The following is a 10,784-nucleotide window of genomic DNA, read 5'->3' as shown; positions in this document are numbered from 1 at the left end:
GAGCAATATGTTACAGTTACATGCAATATGTATCATAGCACGGATACAAAATAGAAAAACCAATATCCCACCTCAAGTATTCACATAGTTTTTGGTTTGTGCAGATAAATGAATCATCGAGGTGAACAAACATTTTCACATTCAACAACTTGCCACATGTATTCCAGCTGTAATGACTGCAGCGAGGATTTATAGCATATCGGGTTCCATATTTTCCCCGTGCCAGTAATATTACACCATATATTGCACATTTTCTACAATCCTCTCTCTAACCTTGCCCTGGTTTCTGCACCGGTAGGATCTCACAAGCACCCCCCTGGCTGGCTGTGAGCAGTTTAGTGTTTGTGATGGTATATTGGCTTGCTGTGATCTTAGGCCCAGAAATGGCTTTGACACGGTGTTCTAGTTTCACTGATTTTCTAGCAGCAGAGAGGAGCTGCCAATCCTTTTTTTTCTCTTATACCACTTAGCATTTTTCTGAAATCTGGCGCCTTGAGAAGTATTTTTATACGTTTACGTCTCCTGCGCTCTCGGTTCTGCAGAAGTAAAGGCGTGCAGCATCGCCAGTACTTTAGAACTGGGGGTCCATCACTCTCACCCTAAAAATGTCTGTGTGTCTGTGTGTCTGTGTGTCTGTGTGTCTGTGTGTCTGTGTGTCTGTGTGTCTGTGTGTGATCCAAATGGGACCCCTTGCACTTCCTATTCATGAAACAAGACTAGTTTTTGTCGTTAAATGTAATTTCATCTTGTACATATAAAAGAAAACAAGCGGGTTGAGTAATGGAAGGCAAATCCATTAGGTTACGCACACTATTTATCACATTGACACACATATGCCACACACATGGCACAGGCTGGCAGGCCTTCCTTTATGGATCATGGCAGAAACGGATAAGGCTTCATCTCTTGCAGCAGAGAGGCAGGTTACATGTGCAGAGGTGCCTGTGTGCTCAGCCCAAGATTAGTGTGGGGCTCCTCTCTTATCTCTTCCAGGAAACATTGGTTCTTGTTTTTTCCTCCCTGTATCCTTCCGTGGGCGGCCGCATTGAGGTGCGTGTGGGGATGTGTATTTCTCTGCGCCGTATCCCTGGTACAGCACTCTTTCAAGTTGTTCTCGGGGTCTGAAGCCGTGTTCGCTAGGGACCTGAGCGTGAGGCTGACGGTACAGCTCCCCAGTCCTGTGTAGCAATGGGAAGCTGCTTTGGGGTTTTCCTACAATAGGGCTCTTTAATTTGTGGGCCACGTGCAGCCTGAGAGCCGCTTTCAGTCTGTCTGCTGCTGCTGCTGCTTCTTACTAAACGTTTAACTTGTCCCCCGTAAAGCCATTATTTTGCCTTTCTGGCTTGCATTCCCTCACGTTTTGGGTGTTACCTCACAAATAATTCCCATTTCAAAGACTTAGGATTGTTTACTAAGTGGGAAATATGCTTAGATTTTTCTTGTCATCGCGTCACAGTCTGTGAATTTTTGCAAGAACAAGAGGTCATGCAGTGAAAGCGGAAGGTGGCAGGCGAAGGGGAAATGTGAGCAGGAGTGGTGGACTCCTGGAATAGCCCCCCAGCAGAGGGGGATGGGGCTAATACAGTAAACATGCTTGGGGTGGACATAAGGCTATACTATATATGAAATTTAAATCCCACTCGTGAGCACAGTCACATGTCTCAGACAGGTCCGCAAACCCTGACTTTCCCCGTTATCTCTTAGCATGCAATGCTTCCACTGCAGCCAGGGATTCTGGGTAAGGACATGCAAATGAGCATGCTAAATATGAAAGATCAAATAGGGTCTCAGGTTTTACAGCAGCCACGAGGTTACCTGCCATCACACTCTATTCTGTGGCCCTACCACTGGACATGACCTTGATCCATCACTCCCTTTGGAAAGCTGGTTCACGCGCATGGACCCAAACCTTCCCAATGTATTGGTAGAAGAGCTGTATAAATTAGATGCAGATGGGACCAGGAGGGACAGTTCCAGGAAGCTAGAAGGGGTTTATTTACTTAGCTCAGATATGTCCTCACATTAACAGTAGTCGTTAATTCATTGGAGTCTTACAGGTCTGCGACTGTCTAATAATTTGCTTGTCCATACTGTTCGACTCTAACATAGATTTTAGTTTGTATTATTTGAAACGGCTGGTCTTGCTTCTTAAACGTTATTCGGTGTCTTTGTGTCAGATTCCATTATCGAGATACCAAGTCCTGAAAAATAAGATCTCCGCACTGTCTTAATCATCAGAGATGGCCATGGACATCACTAAGCTATACAAAGACAATATCAATAACACCATATTATAGAATAGAGTTGTGGTGTGGGACAAATTATTATATTATGTACGAAGGGGGATTGCTGCTTATAAAGAAAAATACACCCCTCTGGCAGAAAATTCCCAATTGGCTACAGAGGGTTTTGGACCAGGAGATCCCGTCCGATCCTTGGCTGCTCTGGTTAAACAGATCAGCACAACAGCTGTCCCGAAAAGACAACAAACTTACTGCACATTATGCAGCAGCGACGAGGTGCGGGATCGCAGCATTATGGAAACAAAAGGATTCTCCAGTAATTGGAAAAATTAGGAACAGGATTTGGTTCATTTGTCCGATGGAGAAACTTTCAAGCCCAGTGAATGACACAGGTACCAAATTCCAAAAGATCTGGCTTCCAGGGCTGGCTCAATCGGATATACCAGGGGTGAGCAGGACCACCATTTTGTTTTGATTTAGGTGCATTCTGGTTTAGTGCCAGATAAAGTATAGTACTTTGATTCCGTATTATTTACATTGGCAATGGGCTGGCTGACCTGGGACCGCGCAGATGCAAGGAAGGAAATGACCATAAGAGAGAGATGGCAAAAGCTGAGTGAGCGAGGTCTGGAGTAGGGTTTACCTTTACCTTCCCGTTCCCAAGTCCTTGTGTTCTATATACCCTGGTTCTGAATTCCCCGGACACTATGATGCACGTGTACATTTATTACATGTAATATAATGACATTGTATTCTGTATGTAGAAATTAATTGGAAATAAAATTTAAGTTACAAAAAAAAAAAAAAAAAACCCATAAAAATGTATAATTATGTACACAAAACTAGTGTTCCATCTATTCAGAGATGCCAAGCTCAAATGACCAAAATCAGTGAGAAATTGGGTATTTTGGTCCAAGAATGGACATTCACGTCTGACTGGTCTGCAACCCTGCCTTTCCCCATTATCTCTTGGCATATAGTGCTTCCACTGCAGCCAGGGATTCTGGGTAATGACATGCAAATGAGCACTGTCACCTTTTGCTTCTTATCCATTTTAACATGGGACCCCTATAAGCTTCTGCCTGCGTATTACACAGCTTTTCAGCACAGCCTGGGTTAAAGAAGTGCAGAGCCAGTAACCCTACTCACAGATGGCTATGTCTTATCAGTCAAACTTCATTGAAGTCTGAGGCGGGCCCCCCCTGAGGCCGGCGAGGCGGGCTCCTAAGGAGGTCGGCGAAGCGGGCTCCCCCCCCCCCCCCCCCCGGAGGTGGGCTCCCCCCCCCCCCCGGCGATTCGGGCTCCAGCGAGAGCTGACAGCTCTGTATGCAATATAGATGTGTGAATGTCTTTATATCTGCTATTACTGTGCGTCACTGGCAGTGTCTGGGTTATGTGGTTTTCATCTTTATTCAACCTCAAGTCAAATCACTTCTTCAACTCCTAGTTCCCCTTTTGGGTTTGATGTGGTTTTTCTCTGCGGTTTCCGCGTTGGAGGAAATGGTTTCTGCGCGCATAGCGATTGTTGCAAGTCTGTGACCCGTCCTGACTTTACCTTCTATCTTCCGGGTTATCATTGCTGCTCTTGTGGAAGATTTACTGCAGGGGGAGGCCAACGCCGGTCCTCAAGGGCCACCAACAGGCCAGGTTTTCAGGATATCCCTGGTTTAGCACGAGTGGCTCAATCGACTGAGCCACTGATTGAGCCAGCTGTGTTGAAGCTGGGACTCATTGAACCACCTGTGCTGAAGCAGGGATATCCTTAAAACCTGACCCGTTGGTGGCCATTGAGGACCGGAGTTTGCCGCCCCTGGGGTAAAGCTTCTTGTGGCACCAGCCGCACCTTCTCTAAGATTGCGGTTTGATTGTAGGCGCGCAGCGTCGAGGTGCCGGTCCTTTCCCAGGTGTATTTCTTTCTTTATTTCCTCTCTTTAGATGCTCTCGTCTGTTGATACTAAGGATATTCATGCGGAATACGAAGTCACTGGGATGGTAGATACAGTGGTCACCCCCCTTGTGTCCTATTCTGTGGCGGCAGGACATGCGTGTATGCAGGATTTATACAGCGAAGCATGGTAGTTCCACTTTTTCCTTCTGCAGTAAAGATGCCGTCTCTCCCAGGGCCCGGAAGCGGCCGTGGTGGGTACGTGCTGCATCCTGATGAATTGGGTTTAAAACCAATCTAGGCTCCTATTCAGTACAGCAAGGCCCCGCTTCTCGGCGATCTGCTGATACGGCGGCATCGAGAAGGGGGGGCCACCATGTCTGCCCAGAGGTCGCGCATGCGCAGAACGTTGGTCGTGCATGCGCACAAGTGGGAAAATGCCGGTTTGCGCATGCGCACAACTGAAAATCGCTGGTTTCGCTTTCCAGCGATTTTCACTATATGGCGGGCCCTTAGAACGGAACCCGCCATATGCCCCGAGCCCTGCTGTATGCTGGGAAAACATGTCCGTCCCGCAGCTGTGAATACAAGCCAAAGTGTGGCTACTTGTACATTGAAATGCAAGAGTATCCCTGTTTGTCAGTTAAAGGCAGTCCTTGATTAGCCGACGCAATGCGTTACTCAAAATGGCGTTGGATAGCGAAGCGGCGTAAAGCGAATCCCATTGTCCCATAGGAACACTGCTTAAATGAAAGGTTCCCTTCCTGAAGGCATTTTTAACACTGAAATACACCAAATATTTTACGCAGGCAATCTTTATACTATATTAGTGAAAGCACTGTATGTTTGCCTGCCTGCCTGGATGTCCGGTGTCCCTAGGGGAAATCTCATTGGTCCCTTGGCCCGCCCCCCGCACACCTCTCATTGGCCTGAGGCGGAGTGACGGGCCAAAGGACACACAGGGACATACACACACACAGGGACACACACACAGGGACACACACACACACACACACACACACACACAGACACACACACACACACACACACACAGGGACACACACAGGGACACACACACACACACACAGGGACACACACACACACACACACACACACACAGGGACACACACACACACACAGGGACACACACACACACACACACAGTGACAGACACACACACACCCACACACACAGTGACACACACACACAGGGACACAGGGACACACACACACACAGTGACAGACACACACACAATGACAGACACACACACAGTGACACACACACACACACACACACACACACACACACACTGTTACATACATTAGCGGGGCTCACAGTTAGCAGCACCCGCGCGCACCTCCTCCTCTCCCCGTGTCTCCCGCGCTTTCACCCCGACCCCCCCCTCCCCCGGCGCAGCTACATTCAGCGGGACACGGACACACTATTATTACCCCTTCAGCGCCCCCCCCCCCCCCCACCCACCCAGTGTCAGCGGCCGTGCGAGACCCCCCCTCTATATCTCCCACCTCTCCCCCCCCACACATATACATGCCCCCCCCCCTCCCCGGCGCTACAACTCACCCCTCCCCGGCGGGGGAACAGCCAGTGGCCAGGCAGGCTGCTCGGAGGGCCGGCAAGAGGCGCCGACTCGAGGGGGTAGGGGGGGAGAATGAAGAAGAAAGGGATAAGAAGCTAGATAGGAGAAGGAATAAAAAAGGATAATGGGACGACAGAATAAAAAAGGATAGCTACGAAAAAGATAAAACAAGAGGGACTGCGGACGGGTGAGTGAGCGGACATCGACAACCCATCACCTCCCCCACCCCCTTTCACCTCCCCTCACTCCACTTCTCCCTTCCACCCCCCTTCACCTCCCCATTTACCTCCACCTCCCCTCCACCCCCCCTTCACCACCTCCCCTCCACCCCCCCCCCCTTCACCTCCCCTCCACCCCCCCCCTTCACCTCCCTTCCACCCCCCCCCTTTCACCTCCCTTCCACCCCCCCCTTCCACTCCCCCCTTCACCTCCCCTCCACCCCCCCACCTTCACCTCCCCTCCACCCCCCCTTCACCTCCCCTCCACCCCCCCTTCCCACCGCCTCCCCCCCCCCTTCCCACCGCCTCCCCCCCCTTCCCACCGCCTCCCCCCCCCCTTCCCACCGCCTCCCCTCCACCTTCCCACCGCCCCCCCCTTCCCACCGCCTCCCCCCTTCCCACCGCCTCCCCCCTTCCCCCCCTTCCCACCGCCTCCCCCCACCCCTTCCCACCGCCTCCCCCCCCTTCCCACCGCCTCCCCCCCTTCCCACCGCCTCCCACCCCCCCTTCCCACCGCCTCCCCCTTCCTTCCCACCGCCTCCCTCACCCCCTTCCCACCGCCTCCCTCCCCCCCTTCCCACCACCTCCCCCCCCCTTCCCACCGCCTCCCACCCCCCGCCTTCCCACCTCCTCCCACCCCCCGCCTTCCCACCGCCTCCCACCCCCCGCCTTCCCTCCGCCTCCCCCTTCCCACCTCCTCCCCCTTCCCACCACCTCACCCCTCCCCCCCCTTCCCACCACCTCCCCCCTTCCCACCACCTCCACCCTCCCCCCCTTCCCACCACCTCCCCCCTCCTCCCCCTTCCCACCACCTCCCCCCTCCTCCCCCTTCCCACCACCTTCCCCCTCCTCCCCCTTCCCACCACCTTCCCCCTCCTCCCCCTTCCCACCACATCCCCCCTTCTCTCCCTTTCCACCACCTTCCCCCTCCTCCTCCTTCCCACCACCTCCCCCCTTCCCACCACCTTCCCCCTTCTCTCCCTTTCCACCACCTTCCCCCTCCTCCTCCTTCCCACCACCTCCCCCCTTCCCACCACCTCCCCCCTTCTCCCCCTTCCCACCACCTCCCCCCTTCTCCCCCTTTCCACCACCTCCCCCCTCCTCCCCCTTCCCACCACTTCTCCCCTCCCCCCCCCCGCTCCCCTTCCCCCCCCCTCCGCTCCCCTTCCCCCCCCCTCCGCTCCCCTTCACCCCCCCTCCGCTCCCCTTTCCACCCCCCCCCTCCGCTCCTCTTCCCCCCCCCTCCGCTCCTCTTCCCCCCCCCCTCCACCTCTTTTTCCCCTTTCCCCTCCCACCCCCTCCCACACTTCCACCCCCTCCTCTAACCCTTCCCCCCCCTCCTCTAACCCTTCCCCCCCTCCTCTAACCCTTCCCCCTCCACTAACCCTTCCCCCCCCTCCTCTAACCCTTCCCCCCCCCTCCTCTAACCCTTCCCCCCTCCTCCACCCCTTGCCCCCCTCCTCCACCCCCTCCTCCCCTTCCCGCCGCCCTTCGCCTTCATGCCCGCCTTACCGCCTCCCCACCCCCGCCTCTGCCTTTCACCCGCCCTTACTCCGGCCTCCTCTGCCTTTCACCCACCGCCTCACAGCCGCTGCACGCACTCAACAGACACCCGCCACACTCGACACATACCTGCCGCCACACACACCTGCTGCCTCCCGCCCCTACGCACCGACATCACTGACCCACCGCCTCACACCCTAGCAGGACCCCCACTCACAGACAGCACTCACAACCCACGCGCCAGCCGCCGCCTCACACCCTTGCAGGACCCCCACTCACAGACAGCACTCACAACCCACGCGCCACCGGCCGCCTCACACCCTAGCAGGACCCCCATTCACAGACAGCACTCACAACCCACGCACCACCCGCCGCCTCACACCCTAGCAGGACCCCCACTCGCACACAGCACTCACAACACACGCGCCACCCGCCGCCTCACACCCTAGCAGGACCCCCACTCGCACACAGCACTCACAACACACGCGCCACCCGCCGCCTCACACCCTAGCAGGACACACGACTCAGATTTTTACATCACTTATGGCACCAAAATATACATTGTACTGTGGTGTGGTTACAATAAACCATTTTTATACAACATCGTATTACATTTTCTTCCATCTTTCTTTTCAATATTATTATCCAACCTTTACAACAAACAGTCACCTATTGTTCCACCATTTATAAATAATACTACCTATTACGCATTTACATCCCGGGCAACGCCGGGTCTCTCAGCTAGTAAGATATACAGCACACACAAATTATGATGAAAAGATTCTATTTATTGAATCCAGAACTGTATAATAAAACTGTTAGACATGTTTAAGGGCCTAAATACACCACTAAACCTTCACACAGACTGATCTGGAGGATTTCCCTGACTGCGGCCTTCTGATTGACATAATGTTACAACTTTGCAAAGCGTCGTAAGAGCGTCGGGTAAGCCATTTTGGCGTCGTAAAACTGCCCATAGGGATGCATTGGGCAGCGTCGGATAAGCCATTCGCCGTAAAACGAGGACTTACTACATTGCATTATAACTATTCTGCAGGGGAGGACAACTATGGTCCTCAGGGGCCACCAACAGGTCAGGTTTTAAGGATATCTCTGCTTCAGCACAGGTGGCTCAGTCAAAGTACCTGACCTGTTGTTGCGCTTGAGGACTGGAGGTTGCCCACCTGTGCTATACAGTATTTTGTAGGAATTACAATATGGAAACTGCACTAAACTGTTTTACTTATAAATATATTTTGCCCGTCCCTGGGAGCACTGATTTCCAGCATATCGGCTTCTTCTGTTTCTCTAACGGCGGCTTCGTCATTTCTTTGCAAAATAACTACAGAATCCAACCATCTATCTGTGGCTTTGATGACTGATCTCATCAAGGAAATAAATTAAATAAGGATGAGAACCTTCCCTCTCCCCCACACCCCCCCCCCCTTACATTGTGTGTGTTCTTTCACACCTGTGTCAGGATATTGTGCACTACAAACAATGACTTGTATAAGATACCCCCAAAAAACGCGAAGGTGTAACTCCGCCCATCACCAGGAGAAGGGGCGGCTGGTAACATCATTACCCCATCAAGTGCCGTGGGTGAGTTATGTGCGTGATCCAACAAAACGTGGCTATCGCATGCAGTGCATGGTACTTGGTTACCATGTATGCGAGAGAGGACATGTTCCCCGGAACGAAATTCTGCTCCACAATATTGTAATTTGAAACCTATACAGAAGGAATTCCTTTTAATGAAATAGATACTAAAGATCCTTTAGCTCACAGGGTAATATGTGTTACCGAAGAGTTTCGCTGTGTATCCTGTGCTTGCGGGGATCGGAGCGCTTGTTGTATACACGCGTTGACGGGGAGACTGCTTACTTGCTTGTAGCTAATCGATTGCTGCAATGTGACTCTTCCCTCAGCATTGATGTCTCAAATATGTTGCGAGGGAATATATCGCCAAAGCCCGTATATAAACCAGTTACTGCTCCGAAGTGGCAGGATTAGGCACTGATGTACAGCGCCGTACTCTATATGAGTCCATGTTAAGTACTGGTCTTAATTTGCAGTCACCATCCTCCCCGCAGATTTCTCAGCGAGACGAGAAACGGCAACACCGATATTCTACTTGAGATCAAGTTTCTATCTGTTGCTAGATATGGAGAAAAGGTGGGAGCATTCGGCCTATAGTGTCAAAAGCATGAACAAGTGTTTCAGCCTTTTCAGTACTCCTGTGCTCCCCCCAAATGACGGACAAATGAAGTTGTTTGGACACGCAACTCCAAGGTGCCAACCGGGGCCAAGCAACCATTACAAAAAGCAAGAAATGTGTACAGAAGGTAGAAATCCTATATTTGTGCAGAGAATCGGACGGGACTGAGGGTGGCTTATTAAGAGAGCCTAGGTACTATAAAGGCAGCCAGTATATAGCGCCTAGTATGCAGTTTGTAGATTGCGATATAAGACACGGTTTTCAGCTCACTGCGTCCAGACGTCACACCAAAACGGTGATTTTTTTTGGGGGGTAGGGGGAGGGAAGGTTAACAATATATTTGATTGAATATCTAAGCCCAGTGTGCTGCATCCTACCCCACAAGGCATTGGTAATATTACCATCTGGGGAAAACAATATGTCATGTCAGTTTTGAAGCGATGTGTCATCGCCATTTAAGGTAAGAAACACGCCGTGTGATTGGCAGGTGTTTGCCCCACCTCAGGGGTAAGGTATTCGGGTTTATTCGCACGCTCTGCAAGAAACAAATATCTCAATTTTCAGATTGTTTTTTCAACTAGCACGACGGACAGGACAAAGGAGCCAGGCGCAGTAATACCCGCGCTGAGCGGCATGTTCCCCGGAAAAGCTTCACAAATAACTAATGGGAGCAAGGGGTATTTCACTTTCTGGAATCCGTATTTAGTCTAACACGTTTGAACTGGTCGTGTGTGTGTGTGTGTGTGTGTGTGTGTGTATACATATGTGTGTGTATACATATGTGTGTGTATATATACATATGTGTGTATATATACATATGTGTGTGTATATACATGTGTGTGTGTGTGTATATACATGTGTGTGTGTATATATTCATGTGTGTGTATATACATGTGTGTGTGTATATACATGTGTGTGTATACATTGTGTGTGTGTGTGTGTGTGTGTGTGTGTATACAGTGTGTGTGTGTGTGTGTGTGTGTGTGTGTGTGTGTATACATTGTGTGTGTGTATATGTATGTATCTATATCTGCACTGTCTGTTTTAAATTAATCTTATTTGCAGATCAACCTGTTGTTTATCTAATGACACAATCGAATTGTTAGACTTTTTAAAGATT

The sequence above is a fragment of the Ascaphus truei genome, chromosome 6, assembly GCF_040206685.1.
Source record: "Ascaphus truei isolate aAscTru1 chromosome 6, aAscTru1.hap1, whole genome shotgun sequence".
NCBI lineage: Eukaryota > Metazoa > Chordata > Amphibia > Anura > Ascaphidae > Ascaphus > Ascaphus truei.
The sequence above is the reverse complement of the archived record's forward strand: the minus strand, read 5'-3'. Positions refer to the sequence as shown.